Genomic DNA, 13,193 nt, shown 5'->3' on the forward strand with positions numbered 1-13,193 from the left:
TGTTTGGGATATAAATCCTAAGCAGACTGAACAGTCACTTTCTAAATCTTCAAAATGCTTTACTAAGCAAAGTCTTTAGTGTGGTTAAGGGGAGAAAAAAATTAATAGACTCCCAAGTGAGTGGAGTAGTCTAGCTCAATGCAGAGTGTTTAGGGCAGGTGCAGGTGGGACTGGGAACTTGAAGAAGGTGCACTTTGAGGTAGAGGAGAGCACACAAGCCTACAAACACCAGAAGGTGAACTCTCTTGCCAACTTGAGATAATTAGAGAGGGTCTTTAGGGAATGGGTCTTTGCATTGTGTTTAATTTTTTTTTTACTGGCAAGAATTCAAATTACATTTAAGTAGGCTTGATTAGAGATGCCAATTATTACTGGCCTGCTCACATCCCTTTCTAGTAAAATCCCTACCCATTGACCATACTGAGTGGGCAGTAGGCCACATGACCATGACCACAGCTAATTGGACACCTGATCATAAACTATACCCCATGCCTTATGCCTCCTGTACTTTGGTCTAAAAAAGAAAAGCAGAAGTCAAATCTTCTCTCTTGGAAACCTGCAATAAGAGACACAAAGGGGCACTACAGTTTTGGTATGTGCTGGAACTGGAGGGCCATAGAAGTACAGGGGCTAGCTTGCTACTTTTGCAGCCAGTTGTAAGATGAGTAATTTGAGAAGGCTGGTCTGGAGAGAGAGTGGTGCTAGTTCACTGAGAAGCCAAAAAGCCCTGAGAGGTGAGGGGGTGGCTATTCCTCTGTGCTACTAATGCAGTTTCAACTCTTCCTGAGGCCTTGTGGTTCAGTTTACTCGGGTTTTAGTGCATGTATGTTTTTTTTCTATAAACCCTTCTTTTGATTTTTTTCTGAGTAATGAGTAACTTGGCTGTAGTAAATTGACTCAATCTTTGTTTCTTGCAATCAAAAGAACCTGGCGTGGGTGAGATAATTTATCACTAATGCTGCTCCGAGTAGTAATACCTAGGCTGTCTTCAAAAGTACCCTACTTGTTTCCTGTTTTAGTAGGATTCCTGCATTGTGAGTGGCAGAAAGCACATCAAACAGAACTAGAAGGGGGAGTTTATTGGAAGGACTTAAGTATCTGATGAAACAACCAGGTTTGGAGAAGGACATGGTTGTTCCTGAGCCTTGGTACAATTGGAACCTAGGTCTCAAGCCCCGTTAGAACCCTACCTCTACCTCTGTTCTCAGCTTCTATTTTTTAATTCTTTCTTCTTGCTACAGACTTATCTTTGTCTGCATTATAGAAAACATGGGCTCTGAGCATCCCAATTTTCTACAGAGACTGTATGGCCTAGTGATTAGGATGTATGGGCCCCAAGTCACATGGCTGGTTTTGAATCCAAACTTAGCCATCAATTAGCAGGGAGATCTTGACCTTTAAGTTCACCCTTGGCTTCTATGTAACCCATCTGAGCCCCTATTTCCTCCTCTATAAAATGGAGATTAAAGATAGGTGACTATCTCCCAGCATTGTTGGGAAGATTGAATGTGATAATGGGTGTAAAGCATTAGCTCAGCATCTGGCACTCATTTTAAGTTAGTACTTATTATTACTTCCCTGCCAAGTACAAAACCAGAAAAGGCTTTTCCTTTGAGAATGTAGATCTTAGCATGTCTTGATACAGATACATTTATAGGAAAAAAGAAGGTTGGGTGAATTTCTCTATCAGCGAATTGCAGAAGGTGAATTGCAAGGAACCAGGCAGAAGTAAAGCTTGCCCAGCTCCTTTTAATTGTCACTGGTGGGCACTAACAAGCCTGGGGATGCTCCAGAGGACCTAGCTCTGAAATTCACTGCTGGCGCAGGCACACCCATCCACGGCCACCAGAGGGTGCCAGATGTCAAGATGGGGAGCTGGCCCAGGCAACTTCACTGGCCAAGGAGTCTGTTCTTGGAGAGCAAGCTGAGACAGGGAAAGGAAAGAAGGTCAGTATAGGAATGCATGTGCCTTGCTGGCTTATTGGAAGTGCCATGCCAGGTAGGAGCCCTGGAAACCTGGGACAAGTGAGAATCCAAGAAAACCCAGAGCCTGAGGAAATCTTCACATGGGCTTGGTCTGAGTTGAAGTTTCAAATGACCGTGTCTCAAAGAGAACAGATTGGAGAAGCAGGGAACTGTTAAAACATCCAGATGGGAGGGGAGATTGAGAACCTGCTTTGAGTTGAAGAAGCTATACAAAAGTCAGGCAAGACCAAGAGCAAGATAAAGATAGAGCGGCGAGATATGACCCAAGACAAAGTTAGCAGAGGACAGGAATCTTTGACAAAGCATTTAGGCTGATATATGGGAGGGATCTGCTGAAAGTACCAAACCAGTTCAGACTACACTGTAAAATTATTATTTCAGTCTTAAAATAAACTCTGTCGATTAATTCAGTCATGCTCAAGATAATATATATTTAAGCACAAACTTGCTTAATATGTAATTAATATGTAAGATGTATTTGTCAGTTATTATCTAAGCTGCAGTTCTTTGAGCACCACCAGAAAACTCATTATGGAGTTGCCTGGCTGGCTCAGAAGGTAGAGCATGCAACTCATGATCTCAGGATCATGAGTTCAAGCCCCATGTTGGGTGTGGAGCCTACTTAAAAAAAAAAAAAAAGTTATCGAACCCATAGGAAAAAAGAACTTAAAAAAAAAAAGAGGGACTTCTGGGTGGCTCAGTTCGTTGAGCATCCAATTCTTGATTTAAGCTCAAGTCATGATCTCAGGGTTGTGGGATCAAGCCACATGTTGGGCTCCATGCTCAGCGTGGAGTCGGCTTGAGGTTCTCTCTCCATACCCCTTTACCCCTCCCCCCGGGCATAATCACCCTCTCAGATAAGTAAATAAAATCTTTTTTAAGAAGTGTTTTTAAAAAAAGAAAAAGAAAAACTCATTATGGTATAACGTTGTAGGGAAAAAAAGAAAGCATTATCAGTCAGAAATCCAGAGGCAATTTAATAAACACCCTTTATTGGGCTTCAAAAATTGCAAAATATAGAAAAGTATAAAGAGTAAAGCAAAAAATGATTTATACTTTCACAATTTTAATTGGCCTTTTAATGTTATTTTAATATATCATTTATGAGTGTATTCAATTTCGTATTCTGTCTCTTACAACTACCATCATTTCACGAGTATCTCTATGTAACAAAATTATTTCTAACGACTGCATGTGGGAGCCCTGAATTTCATATGGATTTACCATAAATTAATGTTTTCACTATAATTGGATATTTAGGTTGTTTTCAATGATAAATTATACTATGATAAATATCTTTTGTGCATAAAACTGTGTTCACATTTCTGATTATTTCCTTAGAAACTATTCCTAAAAATAAATTTATTGGTTCAAAGAGCCTGAGCATTTTAAGACTCTTAATACATAAGATCAAATTGCTTTACAGAAAATTTGGTCAAATCTGCATTTCTGTCTGCAGTTTCACCAGCATTGAATGTTATCTTACTTAATGTTAATATCTTTGATAAATAATACTAATAAAATTGTAGATTTTCCACATGTTTTAGCCATTTGTAGTTCATCTGTTATGAATCATCTGTTCATTTATTTTTTTTAACCTATTTTTCTAAAATTAGGATCACTGTTTTTCTTAAGAGTTTATTTAGATAGGGGCACCTGGGTGGCTTAGTTGTTAAGCGTCTGCCTTTGGCTCAGAGTGTGATCCTGGCATTCTGGGATTGAGCCCCACATCAGGCTCCTCCGCTGGGAGCCTGCTTCTTCCTCTCCCACTCCGCCTGCTTGTGTTCCCTCTCTCACTGGCTGTCTCTCTCCATCAAATAAATAAATAAAATCTTAAAAAAAGAAGAGTTCATTTGGATATAACATAAGGATTTTAAAGTATATTAACCTTTTGTCATATTAATTATTGGTATTATTTTATTATGATATTTTGCTATAGAGAACATTTTTTATGTAGTTGAATTTACTTTTAATTTATTTGGGTCTTTCATCTCTTAATTTAATGATTATAGGGTTTTTCCTTATTTAACAGACAAGACGAGTATTTACCACATTTTCTTCTAGTATTTTAAGATTTTATCTTATATTTAGTGCTTTAAATTAGCAGGATTTCCTTTTGAGGTGTGATATGAGGTGAGAATCAGTGTATCTTAATAATAAAGCAAAGTGCTTGTGACAGGGTTCCCTACTTGTGGAATATAGCCACTGGTCCTGACGAAGGGGTTTCATAATGTTCAGAGTCTCCCTGACTTATTCCTGGTGCTAGGTACCTGTGGGAGGCACCAGGAACTTCAGACATTGGATTGCCTTTGTTAGTTGTAGCCGCAGAAGAATTTCCAAGAGTAAAAATGTTTCCTCTACTCCCTGGTACTTTGAAATAGGGAACCCACCTGGCCATTTCACCACCTTACTTGTAATAGGTTTTTTTGAAGATTTTATTTATTTGAGAGAGAGAGCAAGAGCACATGAGCACATGAGCAGGGGGAGGGGCAGACTCCCCACAGAGCAGGGAGCCTGACTCAGGACTCCATCCCAAGACCCTGGGATTGTGACCTGAGCTGACACAGAGGGTTAACCGACTGAGCCATCCAGGCGCCCTTGTTTGTAATAGATATTAAAATCAGGGGCACCTGGCTAGCTCAGTCAGAAGACCATGTGACTCTTGATGTGGGGGTCGTGAAGCCCCACTTTGAGTATAGAGATTACTTAAATAAATAAAACTTTTAAAAAACACTCAAAGAAAGGGGCTAACCTGAGTCTAGCTCAGCTTTTCCAGGCTTTAGTGGCCTAAGAGCGTTGTCATAGGACACTGGTTACCTCTATCTAGCTTGATGTCTTCAAACCTCTAAGGTAGCCATGATGATAATTGATTCTCATTACTAAATAAGATCGATTATATCAACCAAGCCAGCTTCCTCCACAGGGACTGATTGTTGTTGCCAGGGCCAAGGCTCTCTTATCTTGGGGCAATATGATCCCCACTGCACTGTTAAAGGCATTTGTTTCAATGGTGTAGAGCTGTTTGCGTCCAAAGGAAGAGGCCTGTGAGAATCCCAGGAATAACTCAAATGCCTTTGGTGAAACTGACTGGGTAGAACAACCATGGGGTTCTCTAACACAGTTCTTGGAGTTGGCCTGTAGTAGTGCCACTGCTAGTGGTCAAAAAGCACTATGGCTTGTGGGCTCATGTTAGATTGGGGAAGCATTTCAGGAGGTTGTGCAGATAGAGCCTGACCTCCAGGAAGTCATACAAAGTGCTGTTCTTCAAATGACTGAAGCACTGCATAGGCAACATGGTAATGCCATGTATTTAGTCTTACCCAATAATAACGCAGTCTTTCTTTCATTTTCCTTCCAGATATGGGAGAAGTTGTAGGCTCCTTGATGTTTTTATTTTGTGAAGACTTGTACAATTCAGAGATCAGTAGGAGGAGATGGAAGACCTGTAGAAGTTGTGGTAATTCTACAAATCAAGAATTCCCTATTCTTTATTACAAAGGGCAATGGGACTAAGATGAATGAGGTAGAAAGGCTGATAAAACTGTCACAAAGGGAGGGGATTAGTTATACCGGCTGAAGATTTCTCACTCTAACTCTGAAGGGAATATACATGAAGGATCATCACATGGCACCAGCTCTATTGTATTGCTCCACTCACATAGCAGGGAGGCCCCTATATTTCTGTTTCTAAAAGCACCTCCTTGGAGGTCTTGTGCTCAACCATAATTCTGGAAACAGAGATCATGGATAAGATAGGTTTTGGTTGGGGGTTGGGGTGGAGGCAAGAGGAGGCATAGGCTATAATGATGACAGGAATATGACAATGGGGAAAAGGAATGGGTTTTCCAGTTCATGGTTGGGTCACTGGCCTCTAGTCAGAGCCAGAAATCCAGGGACAACATGTACCTTGATTGTCCCCAGTTTCTATCTATGCTGCAGTGGCCTTATGTCAAGTGGGAGAGAAACCAGCTAGACCAGAGAAAGCTGCCTGAACCCCCCTGAGTCCATCATTGCTTAAATCTGAACCCACAAATCTGCACTCAACTGGAATGTGAAACATACTTTCCTGTGCCTAAGGAAATCAGGCTACACCATGGGCTGAGGTCCATAGACCATCTGGTGGGGTGGGTGGCATCTTTTGGGACCTGGTACGAATGGATAAAGTCTGCTCTTTTTCAGACAAGCCCAGCCACACAGCCTGCTAATCATGAAGCAAATAGAAAATGCCAACTGGTTGAGTTGAAACATACTTCACTTTATTTGGCCAACTGTTTGGTTTAATTAAGCAGACACTTCCAGACCCATTTGTCTTGGTTGTTATTTTTAATCCAACATCGGACCTTAATTCAGTCCTTTTAAATGATAAGGGAATGGTGTTACAGTTTGCCTGTTTTCCTAAAAATCTTTCCATCAATATCAATATGTTTGTTTCTGTAAGTAAATATCATTATGTTTATTTCTGTAAGTAAATGAGATAAAACCATGGCTACTATTGAACACAGCCATCATATATATTATGCCATCATGTTAATAGAACAGTGCAGAGCTAAGAATTAGTGACCTGCTCCTGGGGTAATAATGTTTAAGTAAAAACAGTATTTTCTTCCCTGTACCCACCCACTTTTGCCTTTGCAGGTGAAAGTTGAGCCCATTACATCTCAATGATATGAATCATCATTTTTCTAATGTGGGGGATAACATGCTATAACTATGCTGTCAGTGGATTTATTACTTGCTTTACAAGTTGTAGTGGCAGATTTGCCCCGATCTATCAACATTCTGCCAATAGGGTCTATATGAGTTAGAATTCCTCAGCTGTTCACAACAGAAACAGACTCTGAAAAACCTGAGTAGAAAATAAATGTTTTAGGAGGATAACATGTAGCTGATGGAACTAAAGGGAAAGCTGGGGAATCTGTTTAGAGAAGGATGGCAACCAGGACATCTCTAAAGGTTTAGGTGGCCAAAAGTCCTTGACTTCTGAAGGCACAGCTGCTCCATGTCAACTGGATTTTCAGTGTCTAGGTCACATCATTCAAGGTTCACCACCAGGAGAGTCTGTTTACCTAATTCCCTGACTCTGGGAGAACAAGGCAGTTTGATTTATAATCTCAGCAAGAGTATAGATAAGGCAGGTTCCCGGTCAGACTGCTCTTACCAAAATAAGCCTTGTGTGGTACTAGGGCTCTAAGCCCCACTGTCCAAAGCTGTTCTAGTCCTGATCCCAGGGACTCACATTCTTTTTCAGTGGCTTCTGCAGTTCTTTAGGGTCAAATTTGGAAACCTCACCACTTCTCCTGATCACCAGGACCACCAAATGTTCATTGTCCACGACCACTAGGGCTAGGACTCTGGATGTAGTGAGAAGGCTTCCTACAATTATGACTTTTAAAGCCAACAGGCAAGACATTTTGCCTATGGAGAAATCATAGTTCTCTTTTTAGGTCCCCCAAACACCATGTGGATCTTTCAATTTTCAGTGCTCCAAGAGAGCCCTCCAAGTGAGAGTATTTGAGTGTACTCCTCTGTATCACACTCAGGAATATTTCCTCCTGCCAAAGCAACTAGTGTCCTAACCTGAAGAACATTTTTCATCTTATTTTAACCAACCTCAGGGTGAATTCTTGATCATGCTATCCTCTATTCAAAGATTGTCCCATGCTTATCTCCTTTCCCAGTGTTTTAGGGATTATACTAGTCCCAAAGTCTCCTATAGCAATTCCCTCATGAGATGAGGACTCCTGTTCATCTCCCCTGAATTCCCAGAAATATGCAAATGAGGTCCCTAATGTGACAGAGTTGAAGTATCAGCTTGTGATAGGGTGTGCAAGGCATATAGGGATAAGAGACTCCCTATCGTGCTCGGGAGGCTAAACTTAGGCCACATGGTTGGTCTGGGATCATCTCTGTGAAGTGGAATTACTTGGAGCTCCAGCTTGAATCCTGTAGCAACAGAAAGCAACAAATCTGCCCTCTACCACATATGGAACCGTTCTGATAAGAATCAGCACTGTGGGAATAGGTCAAGAGTCCAGAGAAATTACAGGGCCGAGGAATATGTGTTACTGGCATTAAAACTCCAACAGAAACACTTTTATAAATAGTAGTCAGGGTCTTTAGTATTATTAGTACAATGTTTTATGTACATTAGGGTTCCATAAGCTTTTGTGGGTTGACCCTGGGGTAGAGCTACCATTTGTAATATTATTTCTATAGAAAAACTTGTTCCCAGTTCCAGACAACAGACTGAGAAATAAACTAATAAGCTGGGAATTGCCTATTTTGAGGCTTTTCACTGGTAAACACAATAGATTCATAGGCTTTCATAGTTAATCAAGCTGAGCTTACAGGCTTGTAATCTAAGATATTGTCTCTGAACCCAGAAACCCTCCACTGCCCTCTGTCTTCTCTCTGCTGAACATTTTTATAAATTGGCATATAACATTGTATTAGTGTCAGGTATACAACATAATAATATGATATTTGTATATACTGCAAAGAGATCACCACAACAAGTCTAGTTACCATCTGTCATCCACTTCACCCATTCCACCCACCTCTAACCCCTTCTGCTCTGATAACCACAAATCTGTTCTCTGTATCTATGACTTTTATTTTGTTTGTTCGTTTGTTTTTTTAAATTCCACCGTAAGTGAAATCATATGGTGTTTGTCTTTCTCTGACTTATTTCACTTAGCTTAATACCCATAAGATCTATCCATGTTGTCACAAATGGCAAGATTTCCTTCTTTTTTATGACTGAGTAGTATCCCATTGCATATATTTACATCTTCTTTATCCATTTGGCCATTGATGAACACTGGTTGTTCCCATCTTGACTTCTGTGACTAATGATGCAATGAACATAGAAGTGCAAATATTTTTTTGAATTAATGTTTTTGTTTTCTTCAGATAAGTACCCAAAGTGGAATACCTGGATCATATGGTAGTTCTATTTTTAATTTTTCAAGGAACCTCCAAACTGTTTTCCACAGTGGCTATACCAATCTACATTCCCACTAACAGTGTATGAAAGTTCCCTTTCTTCACATCCTCAACAACACTTGTTATTTCTTGTCTTTTTGGTAATAGCCATCCTAACAGGTGTGAGGTGCTATCTCATCATGGTTTTGATTTGCATTGCCCTGATAATTAGTGATGTGGAACATCTTTTCATGTGTCTGTTGGCCAGCTATATATCTTCTTTGAAAAAATGTCCATTTGGATCCTCTGCCCAATTTTTAATTGGTTTGTTTGCTCTTGTATTACATGAGTTCTTTATATATTTTGGATATTAACCCCTTATTGAATATATGATTTGCAAATATTTTCTCTCATTCCATAGGGTGGAATTTTGTTTTGGTTTTCATTTTGATGATGGTTTCCTTTGTTTGCAAAAAGCTTTTTAGTTTGATGTAGTCCCACTTGTTTATTTTTGCTTTTGTCATTTTTGTTTTGGAGACAGATCCAAAAATTTAATGCCAAGACTGATGTCAAAGAGCTTACCGCCTATGTTTTCTTCTAGGAGTTTTATGGTTTTAGTTCTTACATTTAGGTCTTTAATCCATTTTGAGTTAATTTTTGTGTATGGTGTAAGGTAGTGCTCTAGTTTCATTCTTTTGCTCGTGGCTGTCCAGTTTTCCCAACACTATTTATTAAAGAGATTATCCTTTTCCTATTGTATATTCTTGGCTGTTTTGTCATAAGTTAATTGACCACATATTTGTGTACTTATTTCTGGGGTCTCTAGTCTGTTCCATTGATCTTTGTACCTGTTTTTATGCCCATACCATACTGTTTTTATTACTATAGCTTTGTAAAAGTGTTTTGAAATCAGGGAGCATGATACTTCCAGCTTTGTTCTTCTTTCCCAAGATTTCTTTGGCTATTTGGGATCTTTCCTGGTTCCATACAAATTTTAGAATTATTTATTCTAGTTCTGTGAAAAATGCTATTGGAATTTTGATAGGGATTGAATTGAATCTGAAGATTGCTTTGGGTATTATGGACATTTTAATAACATTAAGTATTTCAATCCATGAACATGGTATTTCTTTCCATTTATTTGCATTGTCTTCAACTTCTTCCATCAGTGTCTTATAGTTTTCAGAGTATAGGTTTTTAACCTCTTTGGTTAAATTTATTCATAGGTATTTTTTTATGTAATTGTATATGAGATTGTTTTCTTAATTTCTCTTTCTGAGAGTTTGTTATTAGTGTATAGAAACACAACAGATTTCTGTATATTGATTTTGCATCCTGATACTTTAATTCTCTTCTTATTCTAAGAGTTTTTTGGTGGAATCTTTAGGGTTTTCCATATATATTTTTATGTCATATGCAATAATAACAGTTTTGCTTCTTCCTTTTCAATTTAGATGTTTTTCTTTACCTTGCCTGATTGCTGCGGCTAGGACTTCCAATACTATGTTGAATAAAATCGGGGAATGTGAGCGTCCTTATCTTGTTTCTGGTCTTAGACAAAAAGTTTTCAGCTTTTCACTATTGAATATGATGTTAGCAGTGCATTTGTCATATGGCCTTTATTATGTTGAGGTATATTCCCTCTATAGCCACTTCACTGAAAGTTTTTATCGTAAATGGATGTGGAACTTTGTCAGATGTTTTTTCTGCATCTATTGAGATGATCATGTGATTCTGTCCTTCATTTTGTTAATGTGATGTATCACGCTGATTGATTTGCAGATGTTGAATAGCTCTTGCATGCCTGTAATAAATCCTACTTGATCATGGCATATGATTCTTTTAATGTATTGTTGAATTTAGTTTGTTAATATTTTGTTGAGGATTTTTTGCAGCTATATTCTTCAGAGATATTGGCCTGTACATTTCTTTTTTGTGGTGTCTTTTTCTGGTTTTGGTATCAGGGTAACATCAGCATCATAAAATGAGTTTGGAAGCATTTTGTCCTTTTTAATTTTTTGGAAGAGTTTGAGAGGGATAAGTAATAAACCTTTGAATGTTTGGTAGAATTCACCAGTGAACCATCTAGTCCTGAGCTTTTGGTTATTGAGAGGTTTTGATTACTGATTAAATTTCCTTACTAGTTGGGATGCCTGATTGGCTCAGTCTATTAGCTGTCTGCCTTCGGCTCAGGTCATGATCTCAGGGTCCTGGGATCAAGCCTTGTGTCGGGATCCCCACTCAGCGGGGAGTCTGTTTCTCCCTCCCCTCTAACCCTCCTGCCCTTTGTGCTCTCTCAAATAAAAAAATAAAACCTGGGGTGCCTGAATGGCTCAGTTGGTTAAGTGTCTGCCTTCAGCTTGGGTCATGATCTCAGGGTCCTGGGATGGAGCCCCACATTGGGCTCTCCACTCAGCGGGGTGTCTGCTTCTCCCTCTCACTCTCCCTCTATGCTCTCTCTCTCTCTCTCTCTCTCTCAAATAAAAAAATAAATAAAAATCTTTAAAAAAAATACATAAAAATAAAAAAATAAAATCTTAAAAAAATTTAAAAATAAATTTCCTTACTAGTAATTGGTCTATTCAGATTTTTCTATTTCTTCATGATTCTCTTTAATTAATTAATTAAATTTTATAAAAGTAATTTCTCACCCAATGTGGGGCTCAAACTCACGACTCTCTTATTTTCTTGGTGAGTTTAACTAAAGATGCGTCAATTTGGGTCATATTTCCAAAGAACCAACTCTTTTTTTTTTTTTTAATAATGATTTTTTATTATATTATGTTAGTCACCATACAGTACATCCCCGGTTTTCGATGTAAGGCTCGATGATTCATTAGTTGTGTATAACACCCAGTGCACCATGCAATATGTGCCCTCCTTACTACCCATCACTGGTCTATCCCATTCCCCCACCCCCCTCCCCTCTGTAGCCCTCAGTTTGTTTCTCATAGTCCATAGTCTCTCATGTTTCATTCCCCCTTCTGATTACCCCCCCTTTCTTTATCCCTTTCTTCCCCTACTGATCATTCTAGTTCTTATGTTCCATAGATGAGAGAAATCATATGATAGTTGTCTTTCTCTGCTTGACTTATTTCACTAAGCATTATCTCCTCCAGTGCCGTCCATGTTGCAGCAAATGTTGAGAAGTCGTTCTTTCTGATAGCTGAGTAATATTCCATCGTATATATGGACCACAACTTCTTAATCCAGTCATCTGTTGAAGGGCATCTCGGCTCCTTCCACGATTTAGCTATTGTGGACATTGCTGCTATGAATACCAACCTGCATTCCCACCAACAATGTAGGAGGGATCCCCTTTCTCCACATCCTCTCCAACAATTGTTGTTTCTTGCCTTGTCTATTTTTGCCATTCTAACTGGCGTAAGGTGGTATCTCAGTGTGGTTTTGATTTGAATTTCCTTGATGGCTAATGATTTTGAACATTTTTTCATGTGTCTGTTAGCCATTTGTATGTCTTCATTGGAAAAGTGTCTGTTCATATCTTCTGCCCATTTTTTGATTTGTTTATTTGTTTCTCGTGTATTGAGTTTGAGAAGTTCTTTGTAGATCTTGGATACCAGTCCTTTATCTGTAGTGTCATTTGCAAATATCTTCTCCCATTCCGTGGGCTGCCTCTTAGTTTTTCTGACTGTTTCCTTGGCTGTGCAGAAACTTTTAATCTTGATGAAGTCCCATAAATTCATTTTATCTTTTGTTTCTCTTGCCTTTGGGGATGTATCATGAAAAAGGTTGCTTTGGCCGATGTCGTAGAGGTTGCTGCCTGTGTTCTCCTCTAGAATTTTGATGGATTCCTGTCTCACATCGAGGTCTTTCATCCATTTGGAGTTTATTTTTGTGTATGGTGTGAGATAGTGGTCAAGTTTCATTCTTTTGCATGTAGCTGTCCAATTTTCCCAGCACCATTTATTGAAGAGAGTGTCTTTTTCCCACTGGATGTTTTTTCCTGCTTTATCAAATATTAGTTGCCCAAAGAGCTGAGGGTCCATTTCTGGGCTCTCTATTCTGTTCCATTGGTCTATGTGTCTGTTTTTGTGCCAGTACCATGCTGTCCCAAAGAACCAACTCTTAATTTCATTAATCTTTTCTTTCTTTCTTCTTTTGTGTGTGTTTCTATCTATTTCATTTATTTCCACTCTGATCTTTATTATTTCTTTTTTTAAGATTTTATTTTGTTTTTTTCAAGATTTTACTTATTTATTTGAGAGAGAGAGACAGAGATAGCGACAGTGAGCACAAGCAGTGAGGAGAGGGAGAAACAG

The sequence above is a fragment of the Ursus maritimus genome, unplaced genomic scaffold (assembly GCF_017311325.1).
Source record: "Ursus maritimus isolate PB19 unplaced genomic scaffold, ASM1731132v1 scaffold_24, whole genome shotgun sequence".
In the NCBI taxonomy this organism is placed as follows: Eukaryota; Metazoa; Chordata; class Mammalia; order Carnivora; family Ursidae; genus Ursus; species Ursus maritimus.